At 40.1% G+C, this 19,651-nt stretch overlaps 1 protein-coding gene across 7 annotated transcripts in view; it reads left to right on the forward strand.

The window, feature by feature from the left end:
- The first annotated feature begins 74 nt into the window (after nucleotides 1-74).
- The window catches only part of FUT8 (fucosyltransferase 8), a 336,029-nt gene continuing 316,452 nt past the window's right edge, over nucleotides 75-19,651 (forward strand). For 3 of the 7 annotated variants that reach the window (XM_055088532.1, XM_028496013.2, XM_028496015.2), the window contains exon 1: nucleotides 934-1,406. The gene's annotated coding sequence lies outside the window, so the exon portion shown is untranslated. Of the gene's footprint in view, nucleotides 167-927; nucleotides 1,407-19,651 lie in introns of those variants that run through there. The other 4 variants (XM_024134106.3, XM_024134115.3, XM_028496014.2 and 1 more) reach the window with 3 other exon arrangements.

Raw genomic sequence — 19,651 nt, forward strand, 5'->3', positions numbered from 1 at the left:
TTGGCCTCCATGGCAACCCCCCCCCCCCCCGGCCCGCGACTACTTTGTGTGCCTGGGCTGCGCGCTCAGGTCCTGCGGCTCAGCTCGCCGTCTGGGCTTGACTGGTCTAGCTCTTCGGCCCACTGCTCTGCATCGCGGGCGCCAGGAATTTCCCGAGTCCGAGCGGGTAGGAAGCATCCTAGGGAAAAGCCCCCGCCCCATGTTCTCCTTCCCGTACTGAATAAACTTCCGCTTCGGAGGGGCTGTTGCAGCCGTGGGTTGGGGGAGAGGCCAGGCACCGAACTCGGGCCCTCGTGGCGGGGGTGGGTGGGTGGGTCTTTCTGTCGGGGCGAATGTGGAAGACCAGCTCTCACAAGATAAAACAGGGCTTCGCTAGTCGCATGTGGCTGCGATGCCATTCTATGATCGTGCTGCAAGCTGCAGCGGAGCGGCCAGACCTGGGCTGCAGGGGCTGAGCAACAGCGATCACTCCTGAAAAGTAGCAAGGAGTCTGCTCCAGATCTCCAGTATCAGTGCCCCTTAGGGCCGCGGGCTGAACTGGCACGGGCCGGTCCGTTTCCCGGCGGTAGAGAATACGGCATTCCCCGGAGGTGGCGCTCCCTGGAGTGGAGAGCCAGGCTCCACTCGCGCCCCCTTAAGCCTCCGGCCTTCAGGCGGTAGAGGGCGGCCTACGCTCGTGTCGGAGCCGGCGCCCGCGCGCACAGCTGCTGCCCTGCTGGAAGTCTCCGGGTCCCGCTGTAGCCCGCAACTCAGCCGGGCGGTGGATGCTGCGACTACGTTATCGACGGGTGCGGCGAGAAGGGGGCAGGGAGAAGCCCTGGCACATGCCGGGGTCCCCGTAGGTGGCAGCGGCCAGCGCATGCGCGCCTTCTTGTAGAAGCCTGGAACGCTGAGGGGCGCGCGCCCCCGTTCGCGCGCGCACGCTTGCGCTAGCCGAGGCTTCCCCGCCTGCGCTCGTAGTCAGAGCCGCTCTGGCGCGTGCGCGTGTTATCTCCGGCCGACCGGAGTAGCCGGTTTCCCTCCGCTCCAGGCCCCCGCCCGCCGCCGCCTCCTCCCAGCCCCCGGCCGATCCGTCCCCTTCCTCTCCTTGCGGAATGGGGCCGGCGTTGCTCGGGGTCGCGCGCCCGGGACCCGGCTCGCGCTCGGTCTCGCGCTGTCAGCTACTGCTTGGCTCGCGCCGCCTCGCGCTCTCCCTCAGTCAGTGGCGCCGAAGGCTCCGTTAAGCAGCGGCGGCGGCGGCGGTTCCTGTTTCCGTTTCTTCCTCTCCCTTCAGTAGGGAATAGCATCCTCCACCCAGCCACCCCTCCCACTACCCCAACGCGGGGCAGCTGCGGCTGAGGGCTGTAGCGGCGGCGGCGGCGGCGGCGACTGGGGAACGGCGGAGACTGCCTTTGCTCCCGCCTCGGGTAAGGGGGCGTTTGGGAGCCGGGCCCCGCACGTCTCGGGGTCTGGGGCTGGGCAAGCGCGGGATCTCAGGAGGCTCCGGGGAGGTGCCTGACGGCCGTCGCTGCTCTTTTTCCCCAGGCAACCCCCGGGCCTGTTGCTGCCACTGCTGCTGCTTATCCAGCGGCTCCGGGGAAAGTGGGGAGGGAGCCCCCGGGACCCTCTGGTGGGTGCCTTTGCGCTGCCCGGGGGGCGCGGGCAGGGGGCTAGGGGCGCCTGCCGCCCCGGGCGGGACGTGGAGCGGCGCGGCGGCTGCCCCCGGCGTCGCGCATCCTTGGTTAGAGAAGGGGCCGAAGCCGAGGAGAGAAGGGATGGGGGCGGGGGTGGGAGGTGTCCCTCTTCTCTCCTCTACACCTACCTACCCTTTCGCCAGCAACTCGCTCCATGTTGTCACAGACAGTGGGGGAAGAGCATACCTGTGCGTTAGGGGCTTTCGTGAGGGGTTCTCCGGCTGGAAATCGGGGAGTGGACCCGTGCAAAGATCCGCTCCCGGCGAGGGGCCAGTGCCAGGGCAGTGCACGGTGTGAGTGCCGCTGCACCCCCGTTTGATGTGGAAATGATGAGTTTGCGGCTTTAGAGTATCTAAACTTATTTGGGAAGGTTAAATGAGTCCCTATTTATTAGTTAAAGGTTTGTTCTGCAAGAGTGAGTGGGCTGTCGTGTGCAGCACCTGTTTTTCTCTCACAGTGGGGTTTGCAATCCTCAGCCCCACAGAACGTCGGAGACGCAGTGTATTTCTTAAGTTAAATGGCAGTGTCATGGTTAAAATTTATCCCTGGTGAGCTTTAGCGTTTTGCTGTATATTACTTTTGATTGAGGCCTTGGATAGAGGCAGGGAGAGGTGTTGTTTCTTCTTCCCATGTTTGAATTAATTTACAGTTGACTTAAGCCAACTAAAGAAAGTCGACCTGGGAAAGCCAGAACCTCCTAAAGAAACCACAGACTTCAAGGGAACGCAGACCAAATTTCGACAAAAGTTTTCTATCAGTTTACAATTAAACTCATCACAAGTAACTGATTGAACTTTGGCTTGGCTCTCTTTAGAAACTGCAGGCAAGGTTTAATTATAGTTTCTTTTCCCCCTGTTATTATTCTTGGGGTTAAGTGCATATTTATTGATTAAAATTTGTCTTTATGCATACTTCTTTTAAAGGGTGCATCATATAGGAAACATTTTAGGAGAGAAATTTGCAGCACTATAGAGTTATACTGAAGTATAAGCTTTATTCTCTCTTCTTCAAAATAACTTAAAATTAACCTAAAATCCTATGCCGTATAATAAGGCTGCATACATTGCTAGCCTTGTGAAATATATCATAAAATGTGTATAGAAAGTCTTAATTACTTGATTTATAACTACTACAATAGTAGGGATAGGGTGGGAATTCAAACATTTGAAATTGTGATTTTACAGCTTAGTATGTAAAAATGCAGGGAGTTAGAAATGAATAGGATTTAAGGAACATAGAAGGATGGTTTGGAGGCATGAATTTTCCTTTTCCTGCTTTATAAACTGAGAATTCTTGAATTGCTGAACAGCTGGAATGAAAGTTGCATAGATTGCAGAAACATGCAAAACGTGTCTTTGATCAAGTAGTGAGTTAACATGAAGAGCATGTTGTGGTTTATTAGGCTAGTGATTCAAAATAATTTCCATAAAATATAACATTATATAGATTGTATTTTAGGATGTTCTTAAATTGAAATAGTCACTTGAAGTTGTTTTTCTACAAGTCAGTTTTATTTTGAGACATATGGAATTGAAAAAACAGTACCTCTGATTACATTCTGCAGTGTTTGGTTACAAATTTTAACTAGTTATTTTAAGGAATTGGAGTGTCTTTAAAAGTGGTGAATTTTGAAATTGCTAGTGGCTTGGAAAAACTTGTGTTTCTTTCTTGTTTATTTTTTTAAGCGCAGTTATATTAGTAGGTTGGTCTGGAGGGGGAGCTAGTGCCAAAGCAAAGCATGGCTTAATATATGTTTGAACTTTTAAAACACCCCAAACTGGATTTTTATGACCAGAAGAAACATAAACTTAATTTTTAGTTAAAAGAATAGGGGAATTTTTATATGGATGTATATCTGTAGATAGTTATTTGTGGAGCATATATATATATATATATATATATATATATATAATGTTACAAATTAGTTAAAAATTTCTTTCATGATCTGATATAATGGGAAGTAAATGCGTAATGTTTATTGAATTTCTCATTTAAAATCTCTGAAAATATGTCCCTAAACTTAAGGGTGTATGATAGTAGTTTCTTAACCTTCTTGTGTATTGCATCAGAAAGGAAGGAGTATATGTTGACCCTTTGTGCATGTTGCATCTTCTTAAATTTTTTCTTTATTATATCTACAGTCCTAAAATTTCAAAAGAGCTTCAAGTAGAGTCTTATAAGAGCAAAGACATCAAGTGTGTAGTAAGCTAGGTATTTATCAAAAGTAGAGATACTTTTAATAAAGAAATGGGTCCTTCAGACATCTGGAGAGCAGGATCCCAAGGTCACTTCTTAACCTCTCTCCTGCAGTATAATGCAGTGAGTCCAGACGATCTGTGAAGTTGAACTTGTGCCTTTGAATATGAAGCAGTTATTTTTTGATCTATGGCACTTATAGGTTTCTGAACCGTAATCAGTTAGGTTTTGATTTTACTTCTCACAGTTCACATATTCTTCAAATTCAAGGGTAGAATTGATAGTGTGTATATTAAAATCAATAGAATATTTAGTTTTCTGAGGGTAGTGGTTTGGTTGGTTGGTCTCCCTTGCTCTTCATTGTGTAAATAGAATTTCAGTGCTGCTAAAATAAAAAATAGATTCTTTGAAAAAAATTAAAATATCTGTAAGTTACAGAATAGTGAGGTGTTTACTATATTTAAGGGGTTAATGCTGTAAATTAATCAGTTTTATAAGACATTCTAGAATATTTTTATATCTTTTTTCATTTCTTTAATGATTATTTTTGATTTACTATAAAGTGCATTTAGTAAATCTCTTGGTTTAATTAAATGGTGAACACACCCATTTCATAGCACATTTATAAAAGCAAAAGAAAGTGTTTTCATTTCATAATCATAAGAGTAAATATAAAAATAAACATGTAAATAAGTTTCTTTACGTAAAAATAAGACAAAACTAAGATTCTAAACAACTCTGAAACCGGAAGTATTGCTTTCATAGTAATTTTCTACTCTGCTTCAGTACTGGTCCTATTGGTACTTTTCAGATGAAACATCAACTTCCAGTCTTCTGCAGTCAACAGTAGTATGGTAGGTGTAGGATTTAGAGGACTGCTACAAGATTTCCCTTGGTTCTCCTCTTGATGATTCTCTGGCTTATATTTCTGTACCAAATAGTATATGGTTTTGCAGTTTGAATTGTTATTAAATTGTAGTTTGTTGTAATGAGAAAAACATGTTTAAAAGTAAGAGATGTTTACAACTGATTAAAAAAAAAAACTTTTAAAATTCCGAACAGAAGAATGTTATATGGGGATGTGTATGCATTTAAGATATATATATATATATATATATATATATATAAACAGATTGGTCTCAAGTCTCAACCTTCCTTTCTCTCTACATTCTACTCTCCTGCCTACATCTCCCCTTCTCCAGCCACCCTCGATCATCTCACAGTTTTCTCCTTGGAATAATTAGGAATCAAACCAATAAAATGAATCATACCATTCACTTGGCATAGCTTTTTCTTTCTTGATTAAATGACTTTATATCAATCTGTACAATATTCTAAACATGTAGCTTAGACTATACAATACTGTAGATTTTCCTTTTAATGGAAGAAGAGCACATAAGGGCCCAAGGGGTTTATGCCATGTATTTCAATGTAAGAATTATTCATACTCTTTACAGAAAGTAGAGCTATAGGGTTAATTTCATTTACTTTAAAAAAAAAATAGACTTTATTTGCTAAAACCCAATACCACACTCATTTACTACTTTAAAAAATTTTTTTTTTATTTTTTGCTGTATGCGGGCCTCTCACTGTTGTGGCCTCTCCCGCTGCGGAGCACAGCCTCCGGACGCGCAGGCTCAGCGGCCATGGCTCATGGGCCCAGCCGCTGCGCGGCATCTGGGATCTTCTCGGACCGGGGCACGAACCTGTGTCCCCTGCATTGGCAGGCGGACTCTCAACCACTGCGCCACCAGGGAAGCCCATTTACTACTTCTAAAAAATATCTTTTGTGATAGTTTTTTTGTGAGAAAATGACATGCGAAGGGGAAATGTGTTTTGAATTTTAAGTTTTTTAAAAAATTGACAAATTATATCAATATAAGGCTAGTACAGATGTAGTTCAAACTTGCCTTTGCTGTCGTTCCCTTTTGCACTGGTCTGTAGTATAACCTCTTCATTAAAGCACTGGAATAAAACTTTGAAGATCACTACTGAAATGCTCCCTATATTTGTTGTATCTTAGAACTTGGGTTTTTTTTAATTAAACTGATTCAGGGATAAACTGAGTAAACGTGACTTAACATTTATGTTAAGAAGATCAGACTTAGCATTTCTACTTGTCACAGTCTCTTATGACTGGTTAGTGTAAATAAAGTTCACATTACAAAATAAATAATAAAGTGTTGATACTAATCTTAGATTTAGATGTAAATGGGAAATTAAGCTCATGTTTATTTTACAATCTGAGTTATGAGAAGCATTACATGATATGAACTTTAAATGCTGTAGCTTTCTGATTATAAATGAACAAAAGTAAAGTGAAAATGGGAGATTGTTCTATTTGATTTACCTCAAATATACAACTAAAATGAACCTGTTTTGTGGCTGTAAATATTCATTTAAGACTGTTAATGAACCATGAATGAGTTTTAAATTTATACTAATTTATGGCTGGTTATTTACATTATATCCCTTAGATGAGATAAATGCCATTTAATATGCCATTAATACCTAGCGCCAGAGTAAATTTGCCTGTAGTAAAAAATGATATTTACAAACCATCAAACTGTAAAAGCATACCAATGTTATTAAATACCTTAATATTCCATAATCTAGTTTCTAAAATCACTTGTATAATTTTTAAAATATAATTTGTTGTAATATCTTGATAAAGTAGTAAAGGTGGAAAAATATAGTTTGTAGCTTTGGGACAGTCAGTGAAGGGAGGGGGGTTGAGAGAGGGGGTGTACTGGTTGATGAGCCTGCCTTATTTGGAGCTGAGGGAGATTTCTTCAGTTTTTTCCTCTCCATCCACTTGCTTCTTCTCCCTGTTTGTTGTCTTTCCTCTCCCAACAGTGGTGGAAAATGTGGGAGTTTACCATCTTTGTAGGTTTTTTTTTTCCTTAGAGTTCATAGAACATTTCCTAGTACAACATTAGCTTTTATGTTACAATAAGTTTATTATAATGATTTCATTTTCTTTTGCAGCAGTACGCAAGAGACTTGAAATTCAGTTGATGTGGGGTTCAATATTATTTATTAAAAATGATTTTGTAACTCGGTATAAAAAGGGGTATGGGAGATGTTGGTTCATTGTTAAGGGTCCTGTATCAGTCACATTACTGTTTCATATATGGTAATCCCTTCTTCCAGTTTCTTGGAATGCAGTCTTATGCCTCCTCTGTTATTTCTGTCTTCATCTGTGGAGTCTTCATCTGTGGAGTTTCTGAATACAAGGAATTGTTTTTAGAATATCTCTTCACCTTCTTCGTGTCCCTCATTGCAATAATATAATGTAAAAAAAAAAAAACGAGCCCCAAACAATAAAAACCTGTGTCCATTGAAGAGAACCAGCTCTGAAACTAAAATGGACAGCAGTGTTCTCCATTCATGGCAGTAGTTTTAGCAGATTTAAGCCAGTTATTGTGGAAAGTTCACAAGGAGAAAGTGTATGTTTGATAAGTAGGGCCCTAATCATTAGAGATCTGACTGATTCGATTTCTTTAACACATGGAATTGTACTTGTACCTGAAAGAGATGTATTCAGTAGAAATTGTTATTTTTTGTATCTTGAGTTTTGTGAATAACTACTTAATTCAGTCAGTTACCAAATGGCAAAAGATTGTAATTTTGAGAAAATCTGTTCTTTAAAATTAGAGCTTAAGCCAGGCTAAATATTTTGTTTTCTTTTTATAAGTTTCAGATTTTTCTTTCTTATTGATTGATTGATTGATTGATTGTATGTGTGTGTGTATGTGTGTGTATTTTTTTTTTTATTGGAGTAAAATTACTTTACAATGTTGTGTTAGTTTCTGTTGTACAGTGAAGTGAATCAGCTATTTGTATACCTATATCCCCTCCCTCTTGGACCTCCTTCCCATCCCCCCATCCCACCCATCTAGGTCGTCACAGAGCACTGAGCTGAGCTCCCTGTGTTATACAAGCAGGTTCCCATTAGCTATCTGTTTTACACATGGTAGTGTATTTATGTCAAACCTAATTTCCCAATTCATCCCACCCTCCCCTTGTCCACATGTCCGTTCTCTACGTCTCTATTCCTGCCCTACAAATAGGTTCATCTGTACCATTTTTCTAGATTCCACGTATATGCGTTAATATATGATATTTGTTTTTCTCTTTCTGGCTTACTTCACTCTGTATGACAGACTCTAAGTCCATACATATCTCTAAAATGACCCAATTTTGTTTCTTTTTATGGCTGAATAATATTCCATTATATATATATGTACCACATCTTCTTTATCCATTCATCTATCATTGGACATTTAAGCTGTCTCCATGTCCCGGCTATTGTAAATAGTGCTACAGTGAACACTGGGGTGCATGTGTCCTTTTGAATTATGGTTTTCTCAGGGTGTATACCAAGTAGTGGGATTGCTGGGTCATATGGTTGTTCTCTTTTTAGTTTTTTAAGGAACCTCCATACTGTTCTCCATAGTGGCTGTATCAATTTACAGTCCCACCAACAATGCAAAAGGGTTCCCTTTTCTCCACACCCTCTCCATCATTTATTGTTTGTAGATTTTTTGATGATGGCCATTCTGACTGGTGTGAGGTGATACCTCATTGTAGTTTTGATTTACATTTCTCTAATAATTAGTGAAGTTGAGCATCTTTTCATATGCATCTTGGCCATCTGTATGTCTTTGGAGAAATGTCTATTTAGGTCTTCCGCCCGTTTTTTAATTGGGTTTTTTGTTTTTTTGATATTGAGCTGTATGAGCTGTTTGTATATTTTGGAGACTAATCCTTTGTCCATTGCTTCATTTGCAAACATTTTCTCCCATTCTGAGGGTTGTCTTTTGGTCTTGTTTATGGTTTCCTTTGCTGTGCAAAAGCTTTTAAGTTTCATTAGGTCCCATTTGTTTATTTTTGTTTTTATTTCCATAACTCTAGGAGGTGGGTCAAAAAAGATCTTGCAGTGGTTTATGTCAAAGGGTGTTTTTCCTCTAAGAGATTTATAGTGTCCGGTCTTACATTTAGGTCTTTAATCCATTTTGAGTTTATTTTTGTGTATGGTGTTAGGGAGTGTTCTAATTTCATTCTTTTACATGTAGCTGTCTAGTTTTCCCAGCACCACTTATTGAAGGGGCTGTCTTTTCTCCACTGTATGTTCTTGCCTCCTTTGTCATAAATTAGGTGACCATATGTGCGTGGATTTACCTCTGGGCTTTCTATCCTGTACCATTGATCTATATTTCTGTTTTTGTGCCAGCACCATACTGTGTTGATTACTGTAGCTTTGTAGCACAGTTTGAAGTCAGGGACCCTGATTCCTCCAGCTCCATTTTTTGTTCTCAAGAATGCTTTGGCTATTCAGGGTCTTTTGTGTTTCCATACAAATTGTAAAATTTTTTGTTCTAAATCTGTACAAACTGCCATTGGTAGTTTGATGGGGATTGCATTGAACCTGTAGATTGCTTTGGGGAGTATAGTCTTTTTCACAATACTGATTCTTCCAGTCCAAGAACATGGTATATTTCTCCATCTGTTTATGTCATCTTTGATTTCTTTCATCAGTGTTTTATAGTTTTCTGAGTACGCCAGAGATTTCTGTGCATTAATTTTGTATCCTGCAACCTTACCAAATTAATTGATTAATTCTGGTAGTTTTCTGGTGGCATCTTTAGGATTTTCTATGTATAGTATCATCGTCTGCAGACAGTGACAGTTTTACTTCTTCTTTTCCAATTTGTATTCCTTTAATTTCTTTTTCTTCTCTGATTGCTGTTGCTAGGACTTCCAAAACTATGTTGAGTAAGAGTGGCGAGAGTGGACATCCTTGTCTTGTTCTTGATCTTAGAGGATGTGCTTTCAATTTTTCACCATTGAGTATGATGTTTCCTGTGGGTTTGTCATATATGGCCTTTATTACGTTGAGGTAGGTTCCCTCTCTGCCCATTTCCTGGAGAGTTTTTATCCTAAATGGGTGTTGAATTTTGTCAAAAGCCTTTTCTGAGTCTATTGAGATGATCATATGGTTTTTATTCCTTAATTTGTTAATATGGTGTTTCACATTGATTGATTTTGTGTATAATGATGAATCCTTGCATTCCTGGGATAAATCCCACTTGATCATGGTGTATGATCCTTTTAATATGTTGTCGGATTGTGTTTGCTAGTATTTTGTTCAGGATTTTTGCATCTACGTTCATGAGTGATATTTGTCTATAATTTTCTTTTTTTGTGATATCTTTTTCTGGTTTTGGTATCAGGGTGATGGTGGCTTCGTAGAACGAATTTTGGAGTGTTCCTCCCTCTGCACTTTCTGGGAAGAGTTTGAGAAGGATAGGTATTAGCTCTTCTCTAAATGTTTGATAGAATTCGCCTGTGAAGCCATTTGGTCCTGGACTTTTGTTTGTTGGAAGACTTTTAATTACAGTTTTAATTTCATTACTTGTGATAGGTCTGTTTATACTTTCTAATTCTTCCTGTTTCAGTCTTGGAAAATTGTACATTTCCAAGAATTTGTCCATTTCTTTGTGGTTGTCCATTTTATTGGCATATAGTTGTTTGTAGTAGTCTCTTATAATCCTTTGTATTTCTGCGTTGTCACTTGTGATTTCTCCTTTTTCATGTCTGATTTTATTGATTTGTGTCCTCTCCCTTTTTTTCTTGATGAGTGTGGCTAAATGTTTATCAGTTTTGTTTATCTTCTCAAAGAAACAACTTTTAGTTTTATTGATCTTTGCCATTGTTTTCTTCATTTCTATTTCATTTATTTCTGCTCTGATCTTTATGATTTCTTTCCTTCTACTGACTTGGGTTTTCTTTGTTCTTCTTTCTCTAGTTGCTTTAGGTGTAAGGTTAGATTGTTTATTTGAGGTTTTTCTTGTTTCTTGAGGTGAGATTGAATTGCCATAAACTTCCTTCTTAAAACTGCTTTTGCTGTGTCCTATAGGTTTTGGGTCATCTTGTTTTCATTGTCATTTGTTTGTATGCATTGTTTTATTTCTTCTTGATTTCTTCAGTGATCTCTTGGTTATTTAGTAGTGCACTATTTAGCCTCCATGTATTTGGGTTTTTTAGGTTTTTTTTTCCTGTAGTTGATTTCCAGTCTCATCATTGTGTTCAGAAAAGATGCTTGATATGATTTCAATTTTCTTAAATTTTCTGAGGCTTGATTTGTGACCCAAGATGGGCTCTATCCTGGAGAATGTTCCGTGTGTACTTGAGAAGAAAGTGTATTCTTCCACTTTTGGGTGGAACATCCTATAAATATTAAATCTATCTGGTTTGTTGTGTCATTTAAAGCTTGTGTTTCCTTATTTATTTTCTATTTGGATGATCTGTCCATTGGTGTAAGTGGGGTATTAAAGTCCCCTACTATTATTGTGTTACTGGTGATTTCCCCTTTTATGGTTGTTAGCATTTGCCTTATGTATCGAGGTACTCCTGTGTTGGGTGCATAAATATTTATAATTGTTACATCTTCTTGGATTGATTCCTTGATCAGTATGCAGTGTCCTTCCTTATCTCTTGTAACAGTCTTTATTTTAAAGTCTATTTTATCTGATACGAGTAAAGGAAAGCTACTCCAGCTTTCTTTTGATTTCCATTTGCATGGAATATCTTTCTCCATCCCTTCACTTTCATTCTGTATGTGTCCCTATGTCTGAAGTGGGTCTCTTGTAGACAGCATGTATATGGGTCTTGTTTTTGTATCCATTCAGCTAGTCTGTGTCTTTTGGTTGGATCATTTAATCCATTTACATTCTAGGTTATTATTGATATGTATATTCCTATTACCATTTTAAAAATTATTTTGGGTTTGTTTTTGTGGGTCTTTTTCTTCTCTTGTGTTTCCTACCTAAAGCAGTTCATTTAGCATTTGCTGTAAAGCTGGTTTGGTGGTGCTGAATTCTCTTTGCTTTTGGTTGTCTGTAAAGCTTTTGATTTCTCTGTTGAATCTGAATGAGATCCTTGCTGGGTATAGTAATCTTGCTTGTGGGTTTTTCTCTTTCATCATGTTAAGTATATCCTCCCAGTCCCTTCTGGCCTGCAAAGTTTTTGCTGAAAAATTAGCTGATCACCCTATGGGGATTCCTTTCTATGTTATTTTTTGCTTTTCCCTTGCTACTTTTAATATTTTTTCTTTGAACTTAATTTTGCTTAGTTTGATTAATATGTGTCTTGGTGTGTTTCTCCTAGTGTTTATCCTGTGTGGGACTCTCTGTGTTTCCTGGACTTGGGTGACTGTTTCCTTTCCCATGTTAGGGGACGTTTTCCACTATAATCTCTTCAAATATTTTCTCAGATCCTTTCTTTTTCTCTTTTTCTGGGACCCGTATAATTCGAATGTTGATGAGTTTAGTGTTGTCTCAGAGGTCTCTGATATTGTCTTCAATTCTTTTCATTCTTTTTTCTTTATTGTCTTCAATTCTTTTCATTCTTTTTTCTTTATTCTGCTCCTCAGCAGTTATTTCCACCATTCTGTCTTCCAGCTCACTTACTCGTTTTCTGCCTCAGTTATTCTGTTATTGATTACTTCTCGTGTATTTTTCATTTCTGTTACTGTGCTGTTCATCTCTGTTTGTTTGTTCTTTAGTTCTTCTAGATCTTTGTTAAACATTTCTTGTATTTTCTCAGTCTGTGCCTCAATTCTATTTCTGAGATTCTGGATCATCTTTGCTATCATTACTCTGAATTCTTTTTCAGGTAGATTGCCTATTTCCTCTTCACTTATTTGGTCTTGTAAGTTTTTACCTTGCTCCTTTATTTTGCTGTCTTTTTTTTTTTTTTTTTTTTTGGTGGGTGGGATTATGTTCCTGTCTTACTGGTTGTTTGGCCTGAGGCTTCCAGCACTGGAGTTCATAGGCTGTTGGGTGGAGCTGGGTCTTGGTGCTGAAGTGAGGACCTCTGGGAGACCTCGCTCCAATGACTATTCCCTGGGGTCTGAGGTTCTCTGTTAGTCCAGTGTTCGGACTCGGAGCTCCCATCGCAGGACCTCCGGCCTGACCCCTGGCTCGTGAACCAAGATCCCGCCAGCTGTGTGGGGTGGCAAGAAAAGAAAAAAAAAGAAGAAAGGAAAGAAAAAAAAGGAGCAGAACAATAACAAAGAGTAAAAACTAAAATAAGGTTAGAAAAGCAACAGATATGTTAGAAAGAATAAAAAAGTAAAAATATAGATGAAACAACAACTGGAAGGTGAAACAGAGCCATAATAGTAAAAAAGAGGAGAAAAAAAAAAGCCAGAAAAGACCCTGGCTGTGGGTGGTGGGGCTTAGGCAGGGGTGAGGTTTAGGCATGGGCGGGGACTATGCTTAGGACCCACAGGGCCTGAAAAGGCTCTGGGGGTTGTGAGGGATGGGGCTTAGGTTCAAGGCAGCAAGAGAGGCCCAGGAGTGCCTTTGGCCTTGGAGGGCGGAGGACCAGGTCCAGGACCCCAGCAGCTCACTGGGCCCAAGTGGGTGGGGAAATGCTAGGTGTGTTCGACCCTGATCCTCCGATCTGGAGGGCATCCCCCCGTTGCCTCTCTTCTTCTCCCCCCACCTCCCTCCCTCCTATGCTTCTAAGACCCATGTGGCCACAGGGGTCCTGAAAGGCAGGGGACCAGACCCGGAAGCCCAACAGGCTTCCTGGGGCCGAGTGGGTGGGGGAAACGCCTGCAGCACTTCCCCTGATCCCCCGGCCCTGGAGGGTCCCCCTGTCCACCTCTCCTACTCTTCCCCCTTCCTCCCTCCCGCCCATGCCCATAAAACCCACGAGGCCGGAGGGGGCCCCAGAGAAGGGAGGGGACAAGGCCCCGGAGCCCAGCAGGCTTCCTGGGGCCCGAGTGGGCAGGGGAAATGCCGTCAGCACCTCCCCTGATCCTCCGATCCCAAGGGCCCCTCCCTAATCCGCCTCTCCTCTTCTTCCCTTGCCTCCCTCCTACACCCCTAGGACCAGCGTGGCCCAGAGGGGGGCCTTGGAGGGCGGAGGACCTGGCCTGGGAGCCCCGTAGGCTTCCTGGGGCTGATTGGGCGGGGGAAATGATAGGCACGCTCACCCTGATCCTCCAAGCCCCTGAGGGTCCTTCTAGGTGTTAGAACCCCCCACCCCCTCCCAGCCACCCCTCAGGGGCACTGGTCCTGTCCGGCCTACACTTCTCCTCCCCCCCAGTCCCCCCATGTCCTCCCATGTCCTACCTGGTCGCTTGGGGGTTTGTCCCGTCTCCTTGGGCATTGAGGTCCCCCACCAGCGTCTGGCAGGTGCCCTAGTTGTGGGGAGATGCGAACTCTGAGCCCTCCTCCGCTGCCATCTTGACTGTAACCCCCTTTCTTTCTCTTTTAGAAAGTTTAGTGAAACTCTAGGGTTTAGGAGGGTGGTAATTGAAGCTCTTGGGCCAAAAGGTCTTTCCTTAGCATTGGTAAAATTAGCCTTAGCCATGAGAAATGTAGGTTTACTGAGTAATCCTGACTGCTTCCTCTGACGTGGTTACAGACATCTGGGTCTTCACTAATTAAAACTGTTTATTTTTAAGGTCCAAACAGTAGAAGTATCAGCTTGATACTTATAGGTTTAAAGTATTCATAGAATGAGTGATGTAATGTTATTTTTAATTTGTAAGTAAATGAAGACTATCCTCATTATGCTGAGTAGGCTGAAGGGATGTATACCTAATAAGGAAGTACAAACAGTAAACTAAAGAAACTTGCTAATATGCAATTAGGAATGGTTCCTCTTAATGAAAGGACTCTTATTAGTGTTTATAATGGCACAAATTATAGTGGTGAAAATGAAATCACCAAAGAATTCTGTTCTGGAGCAGTTTGTCAGATAACAGATTAAAGAGCACATCCTCTATTCTGTAACTGTCTACAGAGGTTCACTTAGAGCCATGCAGAATCCTACCTAAAAGGAAATAATGATCAATAACTTAAGTAATTTCACAAGAATCATGCACATTTCTTCTGTGTATATTTGCATAGTACCTGTCACTTTCTCTTTCCATGGCAAATGTAAGTTAAAAAGTAAGGTACCTAACTTTTGGAAATTCTGAAGGGAAAGGATCTGGAGTTTGGAAAAAAGGCTGTTTTCTTTGTGTTTTAGTGATGCTTTTTGACATAAAATTTTTTGAGAGCTCCACAGAGGTAAAGCTAAAATCTGAGTTATTTCATAGTAATTTTTTGGATCGCTTTATTGAAGTATAATTTATATACCATAAAATTCACAAGTTTTCATAAATTTATACAGCTGTACAACAGTTATCACAATCCAATTTTAGAACACTTTCACCTTCCAGAAAGCTCCCTTTTGCCCGTTTGCCCAACCCGTGTTCCTACCCCTAGCTCCAGGCAACCCCTCGTCTGTATTTTGTCTCTATAGTTTTGCCGTTTCTAGAAATTTGACGTTGATGGAATCATACAATATGTAATCTTTTGTGTCTGGCTCTTTTCACTTAGTATAGCCCTGTTTAGTAATTTGAAAGAATGGATAAAGTAGAAAAGCTTTGAACTTGGAATCAGGAGACTTGGATACTAGTGTTGGTTCTGCCACCCAGATGTGTAAATTTGGGTAGGCCATTTGTCCTCTCTGGGCCTCTGCTTCTTTCTCCATAAAATGAATTATTTTGATTTTCTTCTATTCCAGTTTTTCACACCTGGGTAGACATTCACTGACCTTTCCCTAGAATGTACCTTAACTCTTCCCCTTAAGTGTAAACACTTTATGTCAACATATGTTTTTTCTGAATCAAAAACAAGGCTTATGGTCGAAGAGATGACTCAGCAATGGCAAATTTGAGATTGCCTTGAAAAATCAAGATGGCTGATTAAACTTTTTCTTGGGCATTTCTTAGTTCATGTGTACAACTTTGAGAATAGGGGTAGTCTTAAATGCTGAGTTAATAATCAAGACTTCTGAAGAGAATAAAGGCAAAGTTGAATAATTGTCAGAGGTAGAGCTTTAAAAGTGATTGAAGCTTCTTATGAACATAGGAAAAAATTATGCTTTTTAGTTATTTCTTTTGTTTTGGAAGTAGAAGGTGGGGTAGAGCAACTTCAGTTAAGTTTGAGCCAAGTTGGGCTCAAGGCATCCAAGTGGGATTAGACTGTTTTTCAAAGAAGAACCGAAGGAAGTGTATGGCTACTGTTGGGAAGACTGTCCTAGGGCTCATCTGGAGGCAAAGCTGACAGATAATATTCAGGTGACAAATTAGGAAAAAAATATGTGTACAGGGAATTTAAAAATATGTTTGTGCATGTGTTTATGTATGTGTAGCAGGTATAGACAACTGACTGAGTAGGCTGGTATCAGGTATATTCCAAGGGGGTAATATGCATTTTCAGTATAGTATAATAAAAGATAGGGCATTGAATAACAACTAGCTAAATTAAAAAATAAGAGTACAGTGACTACTTTCAAATATTCAATAATTTTGAGTCTTAGAAACTATCAGAGCTTCTTATGTCAACTATAATAGTAGGAAGTATGGCTATAAAATGATTGAACTTTTATTTTTACCCAACATACTAGAACGTATGAGTGGGAACCCACAGAGCAGGCACTGTGAAGGAGGGGAATGTAGCTATAAATATATTTTACTGATGGTGTTATTAGAGCAGCATAAGAAAATTTGTTTCATGCTTTATGGTCACACTTTTTGCTCAGAATGGTATTTTTAATAAATACCGTAAGTCATCTAATTATCACCAAAAATATCCCCAAAGCAAACCTATATTAAATGGATGAAGATTTGTCACTTTTGACAGTATTATGAAGATTGTGTTAAGACTTATAAGGAGTTCCAAAAGTTGAATCCCAAAGCTTTTTATGCAATGGCAGCATTCTAGGAATAAGTATAAAGCTTTCTAAGGTGACTGTTTTTATGGCAACAATAGTCTTTTGAATATATGCTATACCGTATATTTTTAAATATCTCACTGAAGTTGTACTACATATAAAATACCCAAATATGAATTATGTAATTGGAAAAATTTCAGTGTAAAGGAAAGAGACACTTCTTTCTGTAACTTCTGAAGCTCCAAAATATGATGATCATCCTTCATATTTTCCCAGGTAATTTTAATTTTTAATAATAATGATAAGTGAGCAACTGTCAGAAGGTATAGCCATTTCTAGGTTTAGAATTCTCGTTCTTTGTATAGTTCTCTCAAGTACTTGTTCTTAAGAATATAGACACTAGGGATTTCTTGAGTAATGAAATACTAATTTGATATTTAAGCAAAGCATCAGAGCAAGACTAGAACCGCATTAAAGCAGTAAAAATGATTAATTTAAAAGTTTTAGAAAACTTTTAAAGGGTGCTCCAAAATACTTACTTATATTTGTTAACAATTCTTTTCTGCTTGACTTCCTACAGGGGCTATTTCAGCCCTTTTCTACCCCTTTCCTAGCCCGTAACAGCATACTGCTCTCAGACTTTGCAGGTTATTTCACTTACTTTTTTTTTTGAAAAGTGTAAGAAGGTTAAGACCATCAAACAGAGGCTTCCTCAGCTTTGCTTTTCTTTATCTGTAAATTGTGCAATTTCCCCTTCTCTGTACCATTTGGTGTCAGGGATGTGTCCGTTAGGCTTTCATGACTACTTCATGACTACTTTTTATCCCTGCTACCCTTTAGAATATAAGGTTCATTTGTTCACTCCTTTATCATTTTAATTTCAGTCTCCCCTAACAACATCTTTACTGGCCTAAAAAACAAAAACGCAAACCCCAAACCACCTTTCCTTATTCTTTCTGTCACCTCCTGCCCTTCCCATCCCTGGCCTTTTTTGGTATTACCCACAGCCCAAAGAAAAAGCAATATGCCTATTTCAATTTTTCTACCTTCTTTTTCAGTAAAATCATTCTCTCTGTTGTTACCAGTGACCTTCTGACCTGCCAAATGGAGACTTTTTTTAGTATTAGTTTTTGCTTTTTAATTCTTCAGATTTGACACTGTGAATCCCTTTTCCTCCTTGCTTTTCCTTATAACTTTGTAGTCCTCCTGGTTCTCCTATATATTCTAGCAACTTTTCATTTACAAGGTCAACTTCTTTATTAAGTATTTGCCTTATACATTTTTCTTAATCTAGACTTTTTTCCTTGTAATGTTATCTTCAGTGAGTACCTCTTTCAGACAACTCCGACCCATATAGTAAATGTTGAATTTCACTTTCCAGCTTGAGAGCTCCACTTGTTTGTTATTCAGTCAAGCTCAAAGTGCTCATTTTCTTTCATCTAAAATGTATTATTCTTTCTAACTTTCCTTCCTTTATTGTTGGCTTATCCCTCCTATTTTCCAAACTTGAATTCTAAGTTATCTTTGAATTCCCTATCAGATCCATTCAGTTGTCAAGCTGTGAATACTATAGTGTTTCTCTACTTTATCAGCTCTTTTCTATTTCCTTTTCTTTTTTTTTTTAACCACAGAAGTTTAGGTTCTCATTACTACTAACATAAAAATAATTATAATTTTGTGATTGCTATAACAGAGGGAGAGGAGGAAGAGGCAGTTCTACTAGGGTGTGATAGGTGGGGAAGGCTGTATTGAAAGGAAGTGACATTTAAGCTTAGCATCAAAGAATAAGTAGGGACATTCCAGGCAGGCAAACTGAGGAAAGACTTGCTAGAAGTTTATTATGTGTTGTCAACTCTTAAAACTTTTGCTTTAATCCTTGCTACATGTGGGTGTTTTTCCTATTGGCATGTGCTATTGCTTTTCTTCAGATATTGGAACAATCTAAAACCAGAGGGACACAAAATAACATGTATCTGTATTACCTCACTTTGAGTGAGTAGAGTGGTAAAAATGTGAAGGGGTGAAAAGTGAGCACCATTTGCATTGAAGACTTAAAATCTAAAGACTAAAATTTACATTAAAGGCTATCTTTAATGTTCCTGACACTTGGAATGTAAATCTTTAATGGGTAGCTGTTTTCAGTCTACCGTTGACCCTTGAACAACTCAGGTTGGAACTGTCCAGGTCTACTTATCCCTGTATATTTTTCAGTAGTAAATACTACAATACTATAAGGTCTGTGGTTGATTGAATCTGTGAATGTGGAGGAACTGCAGATATGGAGGGCTGATTATAAATTATACTTGGATTAATCCATGCATGTCGTTCAAGGGTCAGCTGTACTTATATATGGCTTTATCTTTTTTAAATTTTAAATAAATAAATTTATTTATTTATTTTTGGCTGCATTGGGTCCTCGTTGCTGTGCACGGGCTTTCTCTAGTTATGGTGAGCGGGGGCTACTCTTTGTTGTGGTACGTGGGCTTCTCATTGCAGTGGCTTCTCTTGTTGCAGAGCATGGGCTCCAGGCATGCAGGCTCAGTAGTTGTGGCTCGTGGGCTCTAGAGCACAGGCTTAACAGTTGTGGCGCATGGGCTTAGTTGCTCCGTGGCATGTGGGATCTTCCCAGACCAGGGCTTGAACCTGTGTCCCCTGCATTGGCAGGCGGATTCTTAACCACTGCTCCACCAGGGAGGTCCTGGCTTTATCTTTTATTTTTGCCTCTTTCCACACATGTTTGATTGCCCTACAGTAGGGTTTGGTAATATCTTTATATTAATAGCCACCAATACTAAAAATAAATTAACTGAAGGCCACAGCAAGTAAAGAGATGATTTACTATTTCTGTTCCCTTAGGGAAACAAAATGTTTTGTTCTTTTCAAATGGGAAGGATTAAAAACAACAATTCTAAAATGGTTAAAACAAGATGACTTTCTGGCTTTGTAAGTAGGAAGAACAGAGGTGGAGCAGTCCAGGAACAACCAGATCCAGAAATTTAAATGATGTCTTCAGGATCCTCTCCATTTCCTGACTTTAC

This window comes from Physeter macrocephalus, chromosome 11, assembly GCF_002837175.3.
Source record: "Physeter macrocephalus isolate SW-GA chromosome 11, ASM283717v5, whole genome shotgun sequence".
Taxonomy (NCBI): domain Eukaryota; kingdom Metazoa; phylum Chordata; class Mammalia; order Artiodactyla; family Physeteridae; genus Physeter; species Physeter macrocephalus.